General features: G+C 41.8%; 1 protein-coding gene across 2 annotated transcripts in view; it reads left to right on the forward strand.

The window, feature by feature from the left end:
* Window positions 1-2,479: 2,479 nt before the first annotated feature.
* Window positions 2,480-20,495, forward strand: part of Nr1h4 (nuclear receptor subfamily 1 group H member 4) — an 81,916-nt gene continuing 63,900 nt past the window's right edge. The window contains exon 1 of one of the 2 annotated variants that reach the window (XM_087192669.1): window positions 2,480-2,752. The gene's annotated coding sequence lies outside the window, so the exon portion shown is untranslated. The remainder of the gene's footprint in view (window positions 2,753-20,495) is intronic. The other variant, XM_013072276.3, reaches the window with a different exon arrangement.

Here is a 20,495-nt window from a genome sequence, read left to right on the forward strand (position 1 = left end):
TTATGGAGAGTATTTCATGACACCCCTGGCTTGTCTGTCCCATCACACATCATAATTTAATGCTGTCAATTCTTTTGTGAGTTACTTTTACTCTTACTGCTTGTTTTTCTGAGTGCCTCTCTCTCACTGGATGGGGAGCTTCAAGGTGTGAGGCTCTGGGGATTTCCCTGTTAGCACCAGTGAATTGATTGCCTCGGGCATGGAGCTATCAGAGACACAGCAGCAGATAGGAGAGAGGTGGTCCATGATGCTCTGTATGGTGGGACAGACAGGAGCAAGCAAATGTATTGCAAGCAGTGCTAAGGGCTCCGAGGAAAGATGCAACAGGTAAGAATGAGAAGAGAAGTTCTGGCCTGGGGAGAATAATGTCATTGTACTGAATTGAGTGGAAAGACCTCTGATACGGTGAGGAGAAACCCTTAGGAAGCAATGCAGTGTTTGGGTAGAAAACCCTTCCAGGCCATGGAACAGACAATGTGGAGGCCCCAAGGAGGGAGCAGCTCAGCGGGCTCCCAGAGCAGCCAGGAGGGCATGTGACTGCAGCAAGAGGTTAGGGAGATAGAGACAGGGTGGAGTTGGAGGCCCACGAGGTCCTTGAGGGTCACTGTAAGAAGTCTGGCCATTGCTTGGAGGGAGAATAAAGCCCTTGGGGGATTCGGAGCAAAGGAATCCTTGTCTGTTTGCATAGGCTCATCCGGGCTGTGTGGGCAGAATGAATTGAAGCTGCAAACCCAGAGACAGGGAAGCCGAGCAGGAGTTTATGTTAGGAACCCAGGAGAGAGGAGCCTGGCTCAGACTGAGTGATGAGATGGAGGTGGTCAGGACGTGTCAGGTGCAGGCAGATATTTAAAGGTGAGGTTTAAAGAGTTTTAGATGGATTAATTGTGTGGTGTGAGGAGAAGACAAATAATTGCTGGAATTTTTGCAAAGGTACTTATTTCCAGCTCTACATTTTTAACAGCCAGGGATTCAAAGAATGGAAGACAAACTCTGTCCTCAGGGAGGAGCTGGTCAATCTGAGGTCATGAGAATCTGTGACAGCCAACCTTATGTCACATGTCCCTCGCATCAGCTACCCCGTGTGTATCAGCACTTGGCATCTATGGAGAGAAGTGGAAAACTATGATGTGCAGTCAGAAAGAGAGTTTGATGAATAGAGTAGAGGTACCTGAGGAGTTGGGAGGCTTCAGGGAGCTCTTGGCTTGTGTTCAGGCCCAGAAGGTGTTTAGAAGGGCGATAATTTAAGGAGTACGTGAAAGAAGAGCTTGGTCAGAGGCAAAGAGGAAGGAAGGCTTGGTGCAGGTGGGCAGCAGTTGAGATCTTTAAGAGACAGAATGTGAGGAAATTCTGGAAGATAGATTAGGAGTAGATGATAGAAGTTTAAGAGAAGCTCTACATGTCTGGCATTCTTTAGACAGTGAGTTTTGATTGGGAGAGACCTAACAAGTTGCTTGGTACACAGTAGATAGACAATCAATGCTTAACTGGTTGAAAATAATAACAATGGGGCCGGGGATTTAGCTCAGTGGTTCTGGCGCCTGTCTCATAAGTGCAAGGTCCGGAGTTCGATCCCCAGTTCAAAAAACAAACAAACAATGGCCAACACTGAGTATTTGCTGTATATCAGATACCTTTTTGAACATTTTAACTACTCATGTAATCAACTGTCAGCACAGCCCTTGAGATGGTCTCTCTGTGTCCATCCATTCTACAGATGAGAAAACCAAGGCGCAGGGGCTGAGGGTCTCTCTCCAGGCCGTGAATTAGGAGCAGGCATCCCATCGGACTCATGTTCCACTCTGTGATGCAACCTGGAAAACAGAAAAAGAAAGGGAGAAAAGAGAAGGGAATGACGGGACCAATGCTGCTCCTCCGAAAGGGAGCTGTGGTAAACCCAAGGTAGTAGAGGAGCTGGATCAGTGGGAAATAAGGGGCATTCCAAAGACAGAGGCAGCACAAATCTCCTGTTCCTTGATATAAAAGGCCAGGGAGAGAGAGAGGGGTCAGGAAGGCTCATAGTTCCTAGGGAGGGACAGAGATATGAAAAGAAATTGGAAAGGGAGGGAGGGAAGACAGCAGATATCTGGGTGCCCAGGAGCCTACAAAACAGCAAATGAGGAGTGCTTTAAAAAGTGGGCTGCCAGGTGTAGGGACACAGGCCTGAAATACCAGCACTCTGGGAGGCTGAGGCAGGAGGGTGGCAAATTTGATACCAGACTGAGCAACTTAGTGACTTAGCAAGACTCTGTCTTGAAATAAAGATAAAAAATAAAAAAGAGTTGGCGATGTAGCTCAGTGTGAAGGCCTTGAGGTCAGTCTTCAGTACACACACACACACACACACACACACACACACACACACGCACGCACGCATCCAGAAAGGCTGGTCTGCAGACTCATCAGGCCGGTCGCATTCCCTATTCTGGGGTGCTATGGTTTTGTCCTGGGAATCTCACGGCTCTCCCAAGTTTCCTTTCTATGTTTACATCATTTAGCAGGGAAGGATTGTTAATGACTAATCCGTGTCCACGGGGCCCGGAGCCAAGGGAGAAGAGATGCTGCTGCTAGGAGCGGAAGGCTGTGCCCATTGGTGTTGTAGAGCTCTCTCCTCCTCCTCCTCACTGCACTGTCTCCTCCGCTCACCCCAAGGAAGAAGCACATTCGGAGCATTTGGAGCAAAATTACTGGGATGTGAAGAAGAGGAGTGGACTCGGAATCTTTGGATGTTCATCTCTGACCCATAGCAATCCAAGTGAGTAGCTCACCCTGTGGGAATGGGAGTGTCTCTCAAGGCAACAGAGAAAAACAGCCGCTTACAGTTTTCTCTTTGATGTCTGTCATTTTTCTAAGTAAGTGGAGTTGGATGTACAGTTCTGACTGTTAAAAAGAAGGAAGGAAGGAAGGAAAGAAAGAAAGAAAGAAAGAAAGTCACTCTAAAAAACAAAAGGAAGCAGGAGTGAAGGGATCAACCTATCGGTGATTTGGGAATAAAACTTTAGCACCGTGGTCACCAGAGAGAATCGCTGGACGGGAATCTTCAGGAATATTTCTTCTTTGATCCCTGAGACAATTGGATGATTTGTGTACTGTGCTGTCTTCTTGTAATTTGTCAAATTTTAAGATGTGTTTGGAAATATTGCTAATATCAGATGAGTAGGGACATAGGAATAGGACACTGAAGCTGTGGTTAATTGACATAAAAATTTTCCCAGGAGAAAACCAGGCGTCAGAAGTTTCCGCTATTGATCTCAGTGGTAAATTTTTCTATGTCTAATAAGAATATTAGGTGTAAATAAAAAGACGGAAAATGCGAGGAAGAACTTTGTTTTTAAAATTGTCCAAAGACTGAGGCAATGCATAAGGCATCTGACACGGTCAGTTGCGCAGCTGTGGAGCCAGGATTCTGTCTCTTACTTGGACGTTTATTTAGAAAGCAGGGGCTAGGGGAATACAAGTGATTCTCCTTGGGTCTTACCTGAGCAACTCACAGCTGAGTTTTGAAGACAGCTGATGCTGTCTCCGGTGCTATCTTGAAGCCCCTCAGGAGTATTGATGACAGGTATGGACACTTGAAATAATATTGATAAATGAGGTGAGGAAACGTTGGAGGTGATGGATAGGTTTATGTCATAGATTGTGATGATAGTTTTGTAGCTTCTTGTATGTCAATCATACCTCAAAAATGTGGTGTGTGTGTGTGTGCGCGCGCACACATGTGTGCACACTCGGTCTCTTAAAAGAGGGAGAGTTAGGAAAGATACTTGGGAAGCCACCATGTGTTTCTGGCTGTGATTTTATAAAATGATAAGCACTTTGATCTTTGTGTCTCCTCCTCCCAGCACCCCCGTCCTCCAAGTTTTGGGTCTGGGCCATTTGCCCCCTGGACTTTGCTGTTTTGCTGAGAATGTTGCAATATGATCGATGCAACACCTAGTTCACAGATAAAGTGGTGGACAGGGACAGAGCGCTCTTGTCCTGAGGCTCTTCCTCTGGATTTGTAGCTGTGTAGGTAAATCGTCCTTGGGGCTAGAGAGGGAAAGTAATGTCAGCCTCATCCTTCCTTTGCTTTCTACACCTCCAGGATCTGGACAGGTTGTAATGGAACAGCCAATAGTTGTGAGGCCCTGAGCACTCTGTAAGGAAAAGGAGTGTGTGTGTGTGTGTGTGTGTGTCTGTGTCTGTGTGTGTGTGCGCGCGCATGCGCACCCATGCCTGCGTGTGTGACGGAGTTAACTTTAATCCAATTCTACTAACACATCCCAGCCTTTATCTAAATTGCCTGTGTCCTTCTTGGAACAACACTGTGTGCAAGTTTTGTGTGTCCTCATGCTATGGATGAGGAAACTGAGGCTCCAGGAGGATGAGCAATCTGGCCATGGGCAGACAGTAGCGGGACCTGACTTGGGCCGGATTCCAAAGCCTCTCTCTTGTGTCCCCTGGTATTTTATTCCACCTGATTTGGTTGGAGGCTTGGAAAACTTGAAATCTGAAATGAAGGGGAGCGGGTGGATTAGCTGGCAGATGTCTCAGGTCAATAGGCATGATTTGTTAAAACCCAGAATGAATTTGAAGATTCCTAAAACCTCCTCTGTGGGCATTTTCCAAATACACCACCAGGAGGGGAAGTGGAAAGCTTACAGTGTTGTTTGTCTTCACCCCGAGGCCAGGGTGGAAGATCGGACTGGACACTTCTGTCAGCAGCATCTTCTCTAAAGACTGGAAGGAACCCACAGCCCATGGTGCTGGGATGGGGAGCTGCTGGGGTTAGGGCTGCCTGACAGTGGATAGCCTGACAGGACAGATTTTCAAAGGCTTGCGCTGTCACTTGATGGGGGTACAAAGGACAGGAAGAAGGCTCAGGGAGAAGGAGAGTTTTGTTTTTCTTTTAAATCCTAACAACGTAGACCAAAAAGAGGCTGAGTGGAAGAAATAACTTTCCCCCAGGGTTTTTTGGGAAGGTGCATTTCAAGCCCAAGTTCTACTAAGCCACACCCCAGCCTCCTCCAGGCTACTTCCCTCCCCCCTTCCTTCTTTCTTTTCTGTGCTACTGCGGATTTAACCCAGACCCTTCACACCAAGCTCTATCTCCAGCCCTTCATATAAAATGGTTTAAATTCTGAGACATATTCTAAGTCCTTAAATTCCCCAGGCTGGGCTTGAACCTTCAAGTTTCCTGCCTCAGCCTCTCAGAGTACTGGGATTACTGGCGAGCAGTCCCAAGGTATTTCTTATTGTCCTTGTATTTTCTACCAGTGGAGATGTAACTAAAAGACATCACTACCTGAGTGTCCAGAGTCCTGAGCTGCGTGGGGACGCAAAAGCCATTATTATGTAAACGCATCCTTGCTCCCCGCGCATCTCTGGATGCTCTAAGCCCTGGCCCTCCACATGAGTCATTTCCTCTCTTAGTTTCCTCCTTTCCAATTTTACCATAAAAATGTCTGTTAATCTTTCACTCTCCTTTTGTAAATTTGTGTAGGTACAACATTAGTGGAATGAGACTTGATTGCAAAGTAAAACTGCAAATATTGCACAGGAAAAAATAATAATATGGTTTATTATTCGTTAGCCCCAAGAAATGTTACAGAGGTCTTGTGATTAAAATGAATATGCACAAATATAAAATAAATTTTGGTTAATTTTCATTTTTCAAGATGAAATCCTAATAAAACTTTCAGATTTTCCCCCATTTTAAACAAAGTGAGGTGTTTTTTTTTTCCTGGCCCCAATAGGCCTGGCACCACTTGGGTCTCTTATACTTTATTAATGCCATTAATCCAGAGAAAGGAGAACAGCCTGGCTTTGCAAGAGAGACATCGCTTGGATGCTGCTAATCAGAGGGAAGCCCACTGTTCAGGGCCAAGAAGGTCCCTAACAGAGCAGAGAACTACCTGCTGCTATTCCTAGGATAGCTGTGGAAGCTTGAGGTGTACATGCCAAGTGTACCCCAGCAAAAGCCTATTAAGGCTGGGAGGGCAGTGGCAGGACTGAGTCTTTTCATTCGGGGAAGCTCCCTGCTCTCTTGGAATCCAAACCAGATCTGAGACCATGATGGCACTGGGGGTGAGGCAGGAGTCTTTTGAGGCTATATTTTAAAATCTGTGCATCCTGACTGAGGATTTTTAGGGCAGTGAAAGTATTCTGGGTGATACAGCAAGGGTGAATACCTGTCATTATGCACTTGTCAGAACCCATAGAATACAGAACACCCTAAAGGGAACTCTGGCCTTCAGCCGCCAATGATGCATCCATGTGGTTCATGGATGGTAACTTGTATAGCACTGTGATGTTGATAGCAGGGCAGTATCTATGGCTTTGTAGAGGTTACCTGTATTTGTGAACTTCATGTACTTTCTGTTCAAGTTTTCCGTCAACCTAAATTGTTCCTTCCCCCCAAAAGTTTATTAATTTCTCAAAATCTGTGTGTTTTCCATGTTTTTTTCCCCACAGTGAGATTTATAATTTTCGTTGAGGTACAAAAACACTGCACAATCCTAAGAAAGTTTTTTACTTTTCGTTTCTAAAATATGTTTATTTGTGTGTGTGTGCTGCTGGGGATTGAACCCAGTGCCGTGTGCTCTGCCAGAGTGCCCTGCAGCCCCTAAAATGTTTTTGTGGTTTTTTTAGGAAAACTTTGTTTTTCTAGAGAACCTAAATATGCTGACTTACAGCCTCCAAATGTCTACCTGACAAAATGGAAGACAGGGCTGGGGATTTAGCTCAGTGGCACCGCGCCTGCCTCGAAACCACAAGGTCCTGAGTTTGATTCCCAGTACCAAAAAAAAAAAAAAAAAAAAAAAAGGAAAAAGGAAGACGGAGTGTGATAGTGTAGGGGGGAATTGGTAGACCTTAATGCATTTCACTTATAAAATGTTACATCTTCATTAATAAGCCTAGAATCTCACCGCACTTCTCCTATCCTTCTTCTCCTTTATTTCCCACTTTCAATATTAACACCCTAGTTTTTCTAAAGCACCACCCGATGTCTTATACTATAGATCAAGCACAGTGTGTTTATCTGTTCCGCTGCTGATGGTCACTTTGGTGGTTCTCACCTTTCCACCACGAGAAGCAATATTGCCGTGAACGTCCTCATGCCCGTGGGCGAAGGTTCCTCTGGGAAAGACACCTATGAAGCAGCATTGCATTTCAGGAGTGCTCTAAAAAGACTAAAAACTATGCCTCCATTAATGGTGCATGGGAATGTATATTTCCTTATACTTTCTCCAACTTTCAGTGTTATTTTTTCCATTTTTGTTTTTCTTAGTACGTGCTGCAGTACATAATGATTACGTTCATCATGGGGAGCTGATACATGGACGTAACACCTCTTCATTCTTTTTATGTCCCTGTCTCCTTCCCTCCCTCTCCACTTCATCCATGTCTTCACCCTCGTCCCATGTACAAAAGATCTAACTCCTTGTTTCCTATTATCTTTTACTTCAAATTAAAATTTTTTATTTAATTTAAATTAAAAAAAAATGCTCTACCACTGAGCTATATCCCAAGCCCTTCTCGGTTAAGATGAAGTCTTGCAAAGTTGCCCAGGCTAGTCTCCAACTTGTGGTCCCTCTGACTCATCGTCCCAGTAGCCAGCATTACAGATGGGCATCACCGTGCCCAGCCAAACTTAGAAATTGTTGACAATCTGATAGTTATATTAATTTCTATTTTTCTAGTTGTTAATTGTTTTCTATGTTTATTGGCCACTTGTGCCAATGGTGAATTTCCTTTTCATGCTCTTTGCCAATTTCTCCCTTGGATTGTTTATCCTTTCTGTTTTTATTTACAGGAATGATTTATATATTGTTTATACTAATAGTTTGGCTGTTATTTATGTTAAAAATACTATCCTACCATTTCAGATGGTTAGATGTTTTAATTTCTGTCTTCCACCTTAATGTTGCCAATTTTATCTTTTTTTTAATTTGGTTCTTATTTAATTAATCCTTCTCAGTCCCCATGTTCATAAAGATAATAAATACATTTTTTCATATTTTCATTCAATAATTTCATAATTTAAAAATTCTTTAGTCCATGTGAGGTTTACTTTCAAGGATGATGCAAGTCAGAAATCTTTATGTTCGCCTCCAAAGAAGAACCGATTTTGCTGACGACCTGTGTCGTGTGAGCCGAACTTCTTCCCCTGGACTGAGCAGCTTACAGAGCTGCTCACAGTTGCTCGGAAGCGGCTGTGCCAGTTCCTCCTCCTGCAGCCGTCCTCAGGACAGGTGATCATCCTCGCTGAGGCCCCTTCTTCCCAGACCAAATTCACAAATTAGCCCTCCATCCACCCCACGCTTCCCTCTTCTCCTCATCACATCCCTGCCTAAAACCCATCCGTGTCTTCTGTTCAGAACAGAAGATAAATCTTTTGCAAGTTGGAAGGGGGCCAAGAGATGGGGAGAGGAGGGAGCGAGGAGGGGACCCACAAAACATTAAGATGTGTCCCGCACACGTGCCCGCGCCTCCTGATGAGTGTGATTACGCTCTGAAAAAGTGTATCAATGAAGATAAAAAAGAATACATTCCCCCCGCTGCCTCCTCTCGCACACTCCCCCGCGGCTCTCTGCTCTCAGCCTCCCTGGGCTTGGGCCGTTCTCCCGCACCCAGGGCACAGGACCTGGAGCTGGCCCACCCCTCTGCCTGGACTTTCTCCCCCTGGGAGGTTTCCTCCGTGGCCTTCACCCCTTGGGTCACATGTCCACTTTTCAGAGGCCTCTTCTGTTTATCCTTTCCGGGGCCCAGGGACGCTATTGTACCCCATTATCTCTGTTCTTTTATTATGAGCACCATCAGAAATTCTCTTATTTGTTTGTGTAATATCCAACTCTTCCCTGGGAATGTGAGCTGTCTGCCTCATCCACCACTGTATCTGCAAGACCTAGACCGAAGCTTAGCACATCACAGAGAGTCAGGGAGCACAGGATGGATGCGTGGCCTCACGTCTCCCTGCAGAGACCCGGGCTTACTCCTATGGTAGTAATCCTTGCATGGCTTTAACTGGGGTTTTCTTGCCCGACTTTTCCTCTAAGTGTCTTGAAGGACTATGATATTCTTTGTCTTTATATACTCGGTGTCTGACATAGAGTTAGTAATGTGAACTGACTGAATAAATGGTGAATGAATTGGAAATTGACACTGAGGTGCCATTCTAAAGAGTAAATACAGCACTTTTAAGAGAATGCTCACTTTAGATTCTGTTTGGATCATGGCCAATATGCCACATTGTTTCTTTGGGGGATTATATCAGTTATACTAAGTGACAAGACATTCCAAACCTTAATGGCTTAAAATAACAATTATTTATTATTTATCATAATTCTGTAGGTTGGTGAGATGTTTTTTCCTGGGTTCAATTGTGCAACTGATTTCAACTGGAGGACCCTCCATCCCGTACTTGGGATATTGGTGCTGGCTGCAGCTTGAGAAACTTGGGGAGGCCGAGTCTCTTTCCTCCAATGGTGTCTCATTGCTGGCCTCCTCTTAGCATGGTGGTCTTAGGATAATGTTCCAAGAGGGCAAAAGCAGAAGCCAGAAGACCTCTTGAGGCCTATTAAGCAGTACAATTGCACGAGTCAGAGAAAGTCATAACAACTTATTCAAAGGGCGGAGAAATAGTCTTCACTTACTTGTGGCAGAATGGCAAGCTTACTCCAGTTCAAGACGACATTGCTTTGACCACTGTAGTTTGCTTAAAGGCTGCGGATGTTTTGGTGAGTCTTTGGGCTACCTTCTATGCCTAAAACCTTCATCCATAATTTTTTGAAACAGACTTCTTTATGCTTTGGATTTCTCAAAATTACTGTGTGATAATACCCTTCATTAAATACCTGGAAAGTGAAAACCTTTTTCTAGAGATCTTTCCTCTTTCTCCTTAAAAACACTCTTCTCGCTTTTAGGCTAAATCCAGGGCTTCTCTTGAACATGAAAACATGATGGCTATGAAAGCTTCATGTCTTCCTGACTTTTAAAAATCAGTTATATAGACATCCAATAAGCCGTATGCTCTGCCATCGACAACTGTGTTCCTCCGAGACAGTGTTACCAAAGTTGCTGCCTTTGTGTGACGTGTTTGTAGTGAATCAACACATGCCGTTCGTTTGTATCTTCCTCTTCTGAGAGCTGAGCTTCTGCTAAATCAGAGTTACAGCTTTTTAACTGGAATAGTGTCCTTCCTAGGTCTCCATTTGTAAGTGGTTTGTCCTAAATTGGAGGAGCTCCTTACACCGCAAACATCCTGTGACACGCAGTATCTAAACAAGTAGACACTGATAACCAGGAAGAGGGAGTCCAAGCTACCAGGAACCATGTGTCTTATCACCAGGAAAACAAACAGTGCATACCATTTTCAAAATTAAGTCCTTAAATTAAGGCTTGGATCACAGCATCACACAAATAGCCAAGAAGTAAAATAAACACTTTCCCGTGCTTCACTCTGTGCCCAAGCCTTCAACTCTTTGTATCATCTAGCTTCTGCCTCTCCTTCCTCTTCTTTTTCTGTAAGTTACACTGAGTTCCTTCCTTTCTGTTTCTGCAAAGCCACCTGGTAAGTATCCTGTCCTGATTATCTCTCCGCAGTCACTAATCTCCTGAACTCCCCTTCCCTTACTGCTAACCTTCACCGGCCCTTTTCTCAAACACAGACTCTACCATGCCTCTCAAAATTGTGAATACCTCTTCTTAACCACAGTTGGTTTCCCCGAAGCTTTATGGGAAGGGATTCTGTTTTCCTCAAAGCTTTAAGAATGATGTGTGGACAAGGGAAAGGGAATGAGAAAGAGAACGAAGCCCCCTAGAAACTTGCATAATTTTACAGCAGAGGAAGCTTCCCAGAATATAAAATTATATTATGATTCATTAAATCTTTTTCATTACAAAATATTTCCAACAAGCAAAAAATAGAGTACTACAATCAGCTTCCTTGTACTTATTATCCAGGTTAAGGAGAATGTTACAGATGTTTTGAAAAGCATTCTGCACCACTCTTCTAATTGTAGGGTTCATTATTTTTGTTTATGTCTATTATTATTATTATTATTATTATTATTTTGGTAGTACTAGGAATCGAACCCAGGGCCTTTACAACTGTTTTTTTTCTTATTTTTGATTTTGAGACAGGGTCTTATTAAGTCACTAACTTGTCCAGGATGGACCTGAACTTGGGATCTTCCTGTCTCAGCTTCCCAAGGTGTGGAATACAGGTGTGGGCCACCACCCCTGGCTTCATTCATGTCTTTATGGTGAGACTGGGAACCACAAGTTTTTACACTGAGAGTGACTATTGTAGGCTTTGTGGACCAGGTGGACTGTGCCACAGCTACTCTAAGCTGCTATTGTAGCTTAGAAGCAGCCAGAGACAACAAGCAAACAAACGGGCCCGTCTGGTCCTTGCAGGCCCGTGAGTTATGGTTTGCAGGCCCCTGAGGTAGAGCACTGAGGTCACATGCAGCACTGCTTTGCACATCCTGAAACACATAAGTTATATCAGGCTGTGTGTTATTCTGCAACCTGATTCTTTTTTTTTTTTCTGGTACTGGGGATGGTACTCAGAACCTTGTGCTTGCCAGGTGGGTACAGCGCCACTGAGCTAGATCCCCGGCCCAAAAAGCTTGCAACCTGACTCTTTAGCTCAGTACACTGTTTTTCAATTTATCCATGTGAATGGATACAATCTTAGTTCATTTTATAGTCATTTATTTGGAGTCATTTTAATTGCGGTGTAGCATTCAATTGTGAATATTTACTTATTGTATCCATGCTGTTGCTGACGAGCAATTATGCTTTTCCTTACGTTTTACTTTTAGAAACAACCCAGTAAACATTTTTGTACTGACTTTATCATATGTGTAAAAAGCTATGAAAGCTTTACCTTTTAATCTTTGCAGCAGCCCTATAATTTAGATTTAAATTAAGAAAAATATTATTAGTACATGTTTGCAGTACATAATGATTGCATTCATTGTGGCAAATTAGTACATGTGCATAATGCATCCCAATTCTCCCCCTCTTTCCTTCTATCCCCTCTTTTTTTCCAGTAATGGATTCATTTATTTGTAAGTTCTTATAAAGTTAATTATCATACATACAAATTAACAGCCAGACTAACAGGCCAAAAATATACAAAACACATAAGATAATTATACTAATGCAAGATGCACTTGTTTAGATACATTAGAGAAATTAGATACATTGGCCATGCTGGATTACAATAATTTTTTTCTTTCTCTTTTTCCCTCTTGTCTGTTTTTCATTTTGCATTTTATTTATACGTCAAGTTTCTCACAAAAGAGAAACCTGCGATATCTAAGCTTGGATATCTGATTTACTTCACTTATTATGGTTTTTTGAGGCAGCGTTTTACTGTGTAGCTTAGGCTGGCCTTAAACTGACCATGCAGCCCACGCTGGCCTCAAACTCACAGTGATCCACCTATCTCAGCCTCTTAAGTGTCGGGATTACAGGTATGTGCAACCATGCCCGGCACTTCCCTTAACACTGTGGTCTCAAGTTGCATCCCTTTTCCTACAAATGACTCAAGTTTAGCCTTCTTTATGGCAGAGTAGTACTCCATTGTGTATAAATACCACGTTTTCTTTGTCCATTCATCTGTTGATGTACATATAAGCTGCTTTCAAGATTTAGCTATTATGAATTGTGCTGCTCTACTTGAGTATGCATACATCACGGTGGTGATGTCTTTAACTCTTTTAGAAAGATACCTAGAAGGGGAATAGCTGGGTCAAAGGAATTCCAATTTTCAGTCTTTTGAGGAATCTCCACACTGATTTCCATAATGGCTGTACCAGTTTACACTCCCACCAACAATGAAGAAGGGCTCCCCCCTCCCAACCCCACATTTGTTATTGGTTGATTTCTTGATCATGGTTATTCTTTCTGGAATGAGATGGAACCTCAGTGTGGTTTTCATTTGCATTTCTCGAATGACAAGAGATGTTCAATATTTTCTCATGTATTTATCGGTCTTTTGTACTTGTTCATCTGAGAAGTGTCTGTTCATTTTAGATGCCCAGCTTTTGATTGGGTCTTTAATTTTGAGAGCATCTATTTTTTGAATTCTTTATATATTCTAGATATTAACCCTTTGTCTGAGGAGTAGCTGGCAAAATGTTTTGTCATTCTGTAAGTTGTCTCTTCACTGTTGTTTCCTCCAATACACAGGAAGTTTGCAATTTGATGAGATCCCATTTGTTGATTCTTGGTGTTATTTCTTGTGCATCTGGGGTTATGTTCAGCAAGCCTTTGCTTACACCTATGTCTTCAGGAGTTTTACCTATTCTATCATCCAGGAGATTAAGTGTTTCTGTTTTAGTATTTAGATCTTTGATCCATTTTGATTTTAGTTTAGTGCATGGCGAGAGAAATGGATCTAGGTTCAGTCTTTGGCAGTGGATAGGCATTCCTAGCACCATTTTAAAAAGAGGCTATCTTTCCTCCAGGGAAAGTATTTGGCCCCTTTGTCAAAGATAAAGCAGCTAAATGAGCCTGGAGTTCTATCTACATCCTCTATTCTGTCCAATTGATCCAAAGCTCTATGGGGTGTTTTTTCCCCTGGTTTTTGTTTTTGCCAATACCATGCTGGTTTTATCACTGTAGCTCTGTAATATAATTTGAAGTTCAGGATTATGATACTCCCTTCCCTGCCCTTGCCCAGAAGTGCTTTTGCTATTCTAGGTCTCTTCTGGTTGCATATGAATTTTCAAATTGCTGTCTCTAGTTCTATAAGGTATGCTATTGGTATTTTTACTGGGATTGCATTAAATCTGTATAACAGTCTTGGAAGTTTGGCTATTTTGACTACATTGGCTCTGCCTTTCCAGGAACAGGGGATATCTTTAGATTTAGAGCCATTGCTCAGCTGAGGCTGTGTGGTGCTGTGGGAAAGAGGTGTTGGGAAAATAGGTCTAGGTCATGCAAGAAGCTACGAGGGGTCAGAACAGGACTCTACTCCCAATTGTCTTGTGTCTCCTGCAGGGTGTTTCTACTGGAACTCAGTGATTATTTCTACACACACACAATACTGCCAGCTGTCAAAAAATATATGCTTATTCCTGTCTTCTAGTTCACAGTCTGGCAATATAATAAAGATAAAATACATGAAATTAAATCATTAATTACCATGCAAGGAGGAGGAAAAGAAATGGCAGGAAAGCATTCACATACATGTCAAGGTATGATAAAAAAATGGTGAAGGTCATAATTAAAAATAAAACATTTCTTACAGTAAAAAATGCACTACTATTAATCACACTTAAAACCCTCCCCTATTAACCTATTAATCTTCACTTAGAACATACTTGTGTCCTCATCATTCTTGCCACTTTCTGAAGCAGTTCTGGAGTCCTTCTTTGTGAGCTGCCTTTTTGTGGCTGCCTTGATGTCCTAAACCTATGCAAGACATTTATGGTAATTTCTGACAAATAAAAACATGATGGTAAGTCTTCATCCCCCTTGTTCACCAAATCTGGCACCTGGTCACACCCGGTTCCTCCCAAAGTCAAAATGACCCTGAAAGATCATTGAGATAATCTCATAGCACAACTAGACAGTCATGAAAGAGGACTCCAGAACTGCCCCAGAAAGTGGCAAGAACCATGGGATAACTGTTTGAAATGAGGGTGAAAATTTTGAGGGGGAATTGATGGCAATGTGTCTTTTACTATAATAATTTAAAAAATGTAAACAGTTACTGTATTTTGCAATCACACTTGGTACATGGAAAAATCCACAAAATTGACAATTTATAAGAACACATTTGGGCAACTGGATAGTTATCATGCACCTTTATACCATGGATATTATAAAAGTGTGACTCTTCCTCCCTAAATAGCTAGGTTTGGCAAACGCCCAAAGAAACTTTTCTTTTAAAAAAAGAATGTGATGACGGACAAGATAGTATTCTTGTCTTTGGACTTCAACAGAAGACACGCTTGTACGAAGGTAGATTTATCTATTTATTTTTTAAAAAGCAAAGCTTTCTGCCAGACTGAGGGTGCTTTTGGGGGGTGGAGAAATGAACTGACAGAGAGACGGTAACTCGGTGTAAGTGACCCGTGGATCATCAGTAGTACCCAAGAATGATCCTGAACAATGTATGAGCAGAGCGTTAGTTTCTCTCAGTCCTTGATGGGAGAGAGGGAGGAGTAAGCCTGGGCGAGCGAGACAAAGAGCCCTGGATCATTGAATTCATACTTTAATTTCTGCTCTTGGCTGTTAATTTGGTTTATTTATGTTTATAGATGATAAAGATCTGTTTACAAAGGTTTGCAGATACTTTTTTCATTCCTGTTCATAGATGGGAAGCTTCCTTATAACTGTTGCACAGAAAAATTGGTTCTTTAAATACCGCTCTTTTCAGGGGAAAAAAGGGCGTTTCTATTGAGACTGTACTAAATTTTTGCCTACGATTTATCTTGTTTAATATTGTAGATAAATTGCTAATACCAATAGCGAAGTAGATAACACTAATGCTTTGTTTAAAAAAAGAAAAAAACAAACCAAAACAAAAAAGATGAGCAGTGGTGTTCTAATGAAGTTATGGCATCTGTCCCGATTAGATTCTTACATACATTTACTGCTTAATGGTTTTGAAACAAATGTTTAGTTTTTAAAAGTTTTGAAAACTCGCTAATAGCCTTTGCTCAGAATTTAGCAGATTGTGTAATGCAGGACATTGGCTACAAAATGAAAGATGCTTGAAATGCCTTTGTTATTTCAGGCAAATCAAATTAAATCAAACTATCAAACTGCAAGAGAACTTTAGTCCTTTTTGTTTTTATATAACTATGTCAGTTCAGTGATTTCTTGGTGAACTGTGAGTGAACTGTATTGATTTTTCTAGTCCTTTGAGACCTTCGTACAGTATGAGGGCTGTTGACATTTTGAAAAAGGTTAATAAGTAGAAGCATACATGTTTTCTTTTTGTTCTTGAAACTTGTTTGTGAACATAAATAAATATGCCCTTTTATTAAAAGAAGAACATGATACAAAAGGTAATAACTTATCATAAAGAACAAGTGAGAATATCTGAGAAAATGTTGGAAAAGAATACGAAAGGATGATATTGACACAAGATGTAACTATACGATCAGTGGAAAACTAAGGCTTAATAAAAGCATTGTAAGTCAACAGGAGAGAGAAGTGTTCAGCAAGCAATTCTGAGAAAATTCACCTAGTACCATAAGCTAAAAGTAAAGAGCAAGAAAAGTAAGTTTTAAAAATCAATATATTAGACTACATAGAACACAAAACTTTTCAGATATAGGTAATTAGAAAGGCGTGTAGTAAATATACCAGAATGTTAATACATAAAATAAACAAAGAACTCTTTTATGTGAATAAAAAGGATAGAATACTTCAATAGAGAAATGGCAAAGGGCACAAACAGAAAAAGAAAAGAAACTATCACATATTTTCAATAAATATGTAAAATTTTTTCAATCTCACTACTAAGCAAAGAGATGCATTTTGTGTGTGTGTGTGTGTGTGTGTATGTGTAGTGCTGGGAACTGGGCCCATGCTAACCAAGTGTTCTACCACTGAGCCACACCTCCACCCTTTTTAGTTTTTATTTGAAACAGGGTCTTACTAAGTTGCCTACACTGGGCTTGAACTTGTAATCCTCCTTCCTGCCTGACCCTCCCAAGTAGCAGGGACCAGAGGTGTGCCTGGTTAAAGAGAGGCAACTTAGAACAACAAGATAGGATTTTTCATCTGGCCATCAGAGAAGACTGTCCACAGTGAAAGTGGGTGGTCCCAATGCAGGTGTGGTGACAAAGGTGGGCTGAGTCACTGCTGATGGGTGTGGAAGTTGAAAAAAATGATAGAATGCAATTTGGGCATTTTTAATGATTTTCTGCATTGCTGATTAACTTTTCAATGATTCTTTCTTCATTTAAGAAACAAATTTTAACAACTTTTCAGAAAAATAGTGCATGAAAGAATTGTTAAAGTTGGGACTAGTTAACTAAACTACTAATTGAGCATGATTAAGTGGTGAACCCATTCTGGATTCGCCCCGGCCCCACCTCCAGGGCAGCAGTGGGGATGGGGAATTGAAGGAGAAGACAGGAAAGGGCTTGTGTGTAAATTTGGATATTTCTTCGCCTGCTCTGATTCTGAACTTCATCTTTTCTAGCTAACACACACATGTACACCACGGATTCTCCTGAATGGAAATGGTGGCTTCCTATTTGGGCTTTTGTTACTACCTCTGGGGGTTTCTTAGGCACTGGTCTGAAGCCATTCCGTTTATTCTTTAAGCAGAGCTTTGAGCTCTCTGTCTCAGGAGGTTCGCCTCCTCTGATGCCTGTGCTCTGCCAACTGCTGCCTATGGCTGTTGCCTGGCTGGTGGTAGTGTCTTCCTTTTACTTTTAAAAAATTTTTTTATTTTCTTTTTGGTACCGGGGATTGAACTTGGGACCTTGCACTTGCGAGCCAGGTGCCGGAACCACTGAGCTAAATCCCCAGCCCTGATGTCTTTCTTTTAGACCTGCATTTCCTCTTCTTTGAGACTGGGTTCTCCACCCGTGCTGGTCTCATGGAGGATGAGCCATCCACACAGGGCCGGTCTAATGAATGGGTGAGGTGTAGTTCTGATCAAGTGAGCACTTACTGACAACAACTAGCAATCAACTCAATCCAGAAAAAGCCAAGTATTTAAATTTTAAGGTCTTTAGATTTTTTTTTACAAATTAAAATTTACGTAAGTATTTCAGTGGTAGAAAAATGATGACAGAATGATCAGTAATGGACTCTCAAGCACAGAACTATGCTATATTAGGATAAAATTCTGCTGTGAAGTGGAGTGAAATGTGAATACAGGAAAAACAGGAATGATTTAAAAAGTTTCCAGCTGTTTTAAAGATCTCCATGTATTTCTTAAAAAGATGAGGAAGAATATTAAATTGCTGTGGTATTCAGATTTAATTGCTGCTAATTGATGCAGCAACATGTAAAAATGTCACATTTTATAATATGTCAGAAACTACATCCATTGCAGCTGTTTTAGTTTTTGGTGAAAAACTTTAGAAGTCAACCCCCAAAATGTGTTGAAGGAGCATGTTGTTTCTAAAACTTGTTTTAAAAAGCAAAGTGAGGGAAACTAGTTAAAGGCCATTAGTGTTGTGAATAAGCATTGCTTATTTGTAACCTATAAAATGCCTCTTTTTATGGAACAGATGATTTAAAGACTCCAGGGTTAAGGTCTGGCAGAACAGAAGTGTTTGTGAACCAAGTGAGGTATTACTGTATATGGATACTATATAGTACAGTATACTGTAAATAGTACAGTACTGGATAGTACAGTATAGTATACTGTATACACTGTATACTCAACAAATAGCCTAAAGTTACTAATCCCAACAAGGAGCTCTGTCAGAAATAAAGGAGACCATACTGTTATGAAATGTATATGATTAAGTAGATTTATGTTCTCACAGTAATCATTGCATACATTGATTGTTTACCTATCATATTACTTTGATTCTTTTGAATCCTTGAATAAGGCAGGGATTAACATACTTTTTCTCCAAAAGGCTAAAGACTAAATACTTTTGGTTTTGTGAGGCATGCAATCTTGTGTTGCAACTACTGAACTCTGCCAGTTGTAGGGAGAAGGGAGTCACAAGCGTTCCATAAAAAATGGCGGTGTGCCAGTAAAACTTTCCTCATGGATGCTAAATTTTAAATTTTGGATGTCAGGAAATATTATTTTGATTTTTGCAACCATTTAAAAATGTAAAACCATTCTAAGTTCATAGGCTATGCAATAACAGGCAGCAGGCCAGTTTGGGCCTGCAGGTAGTAATTTGCCAGACTCTGGTTTCATATATAGTAGTTAAAGGCCCCTTTGACCTAAAGGGTAAGCACAGTGTTGGAAGAATACACAAGAAATTGGCCATTGTAATTATATTTTGATATGGATATGGCAGACTGACTTTGTAGGGTACGGTTTGAATTGCGTACCAGGTGCTGCATTTGGGTGTGATGTCAGTGTGTTCTCCAAAGGTTCCTGTGCTGGAGGCTTTGCTCCCAGTGTGTCAATGATGAGAGCTGGTGGAACTGCGCAGAAGTGGAGTCCAGTGGAAGGTGATTAGATCATGTGGGACACCACATTCAGAAGGGATTAATGCTTGTCAGCAAAGTGGATTTGTTTTCTCAAGAGCAAGTTGTTACCAAGCGAGGTCAGTCCTCGTCCTTGACCTCTTCTGTATGTGTCTTTCCCTATTCCAATTCTCTGCCATGTTGTGATGCAGCCAGGGAGGCCCTTCCCGGATCCTAGTCCACGTTCCTGCCACCAGAATCATGAGAAATTACCCGGCCTCAGGAATTTGTTACTGCAAACACAAAACAGACCCAAATACCAGGTACTTGTGTTGCCAAAAATTGAAGAGTTTCCTTTTTAAAAAGTCCTTCGGGAACTGTGAATCCTGTGAACCTGGTTTGGCTGGGCTCTGCTAATGGTGTGCATCTAGAGAGCTCAGTTGCTAGCTATTCAGGAGCACCAACATGGTGGATCTCCAGCTATGGACAATAATCAAAAAAATGGTGCGGAATTAGAAGAGTTGGACTTTCAGTTGAGTGAGCAAGTGATCAATTATGTCCTAATATTTGTGCCAGTAGAAGAATGAAATGCCTGTGTCATTTTTCTAGGGAAAGCATGCTGGATGTCATGAAATTTGACAGAACTAGGCAAGAAACAGTAAATACAGATAAGTAAGACCTATTGTCTGCCAGGGACTGGAATTCAGGGTGCCAAGTGCATATGAACATATATAGGAAAATCTATTACAAGAATCCAAAATGGAGATGAGTATTCCTAGAAAACATTAGAGAATTGTAATAGATGGCAGAGGAAAAGGGGAGTTCCATGCATATTGTTTCAGGTTAAAGTGACGGATGCTGGGTGCAGTGGTGCACACCTGCATCCCAGCCACTTTGGTGGCTAAGAGGATCACTTGAAGCCAGGAATTCAAGGCTACCTGGGAAACGTAGCTGAAACCTGCCTCTTAAAAAATCATAGAGGTGAGAAAAAGAAAGCACGGAGAGAAATCTGAGGTCAAAGTCACACAGCTGTTGCTCACCAAATGGACCCAGTTACGTCTGTACAGCCACAGGGGGTCAGTTCGTGTCCCTTCCCAGGACGCCTGTATTCTTGCTTCCTCACTTCCTTCTCTAGTGTCTTGAGATGTGCTGTGGTATTGCTCACTTTCAAAAATCGCTCTCGAAACTATGTCTTCCTGCAGTTACTTCCCTTTCCATTGACACCCTAGCTCTTCACATCAAATCTCCATCTTAGAGCACTGAGCTAGTCAGCTTTCTGTCACTGGGACAAAATACCTGACAAAAACAACTCAAAGGAGCAAAGATTCATTTTAGCTCACAGTTTCAGCCTGTGGTTGGCTGGCTCCATCGCTTTTAGGCCTGTGACAGCGGAGAAAGGGTGTGACAGAAGTGTGGTGCTCACCTCATGG

This window comes from Heterocephalus glaber, unplaced genomic scaffold, assembly GCF_053883595.1.
Source record: "Heterocephalus glaber isolate CG9 unplaced genomic scaffold, H.glaber_assembly_v1.0 deba00001572, whole genome shotgun sequence".
NCBI classification, from domain to species: Eukaryota; Metazoa; Chordata; class Mammalia; order Rodentia; family Bathyergidae; genus Heterocephalus; species Heterocephalus glaber.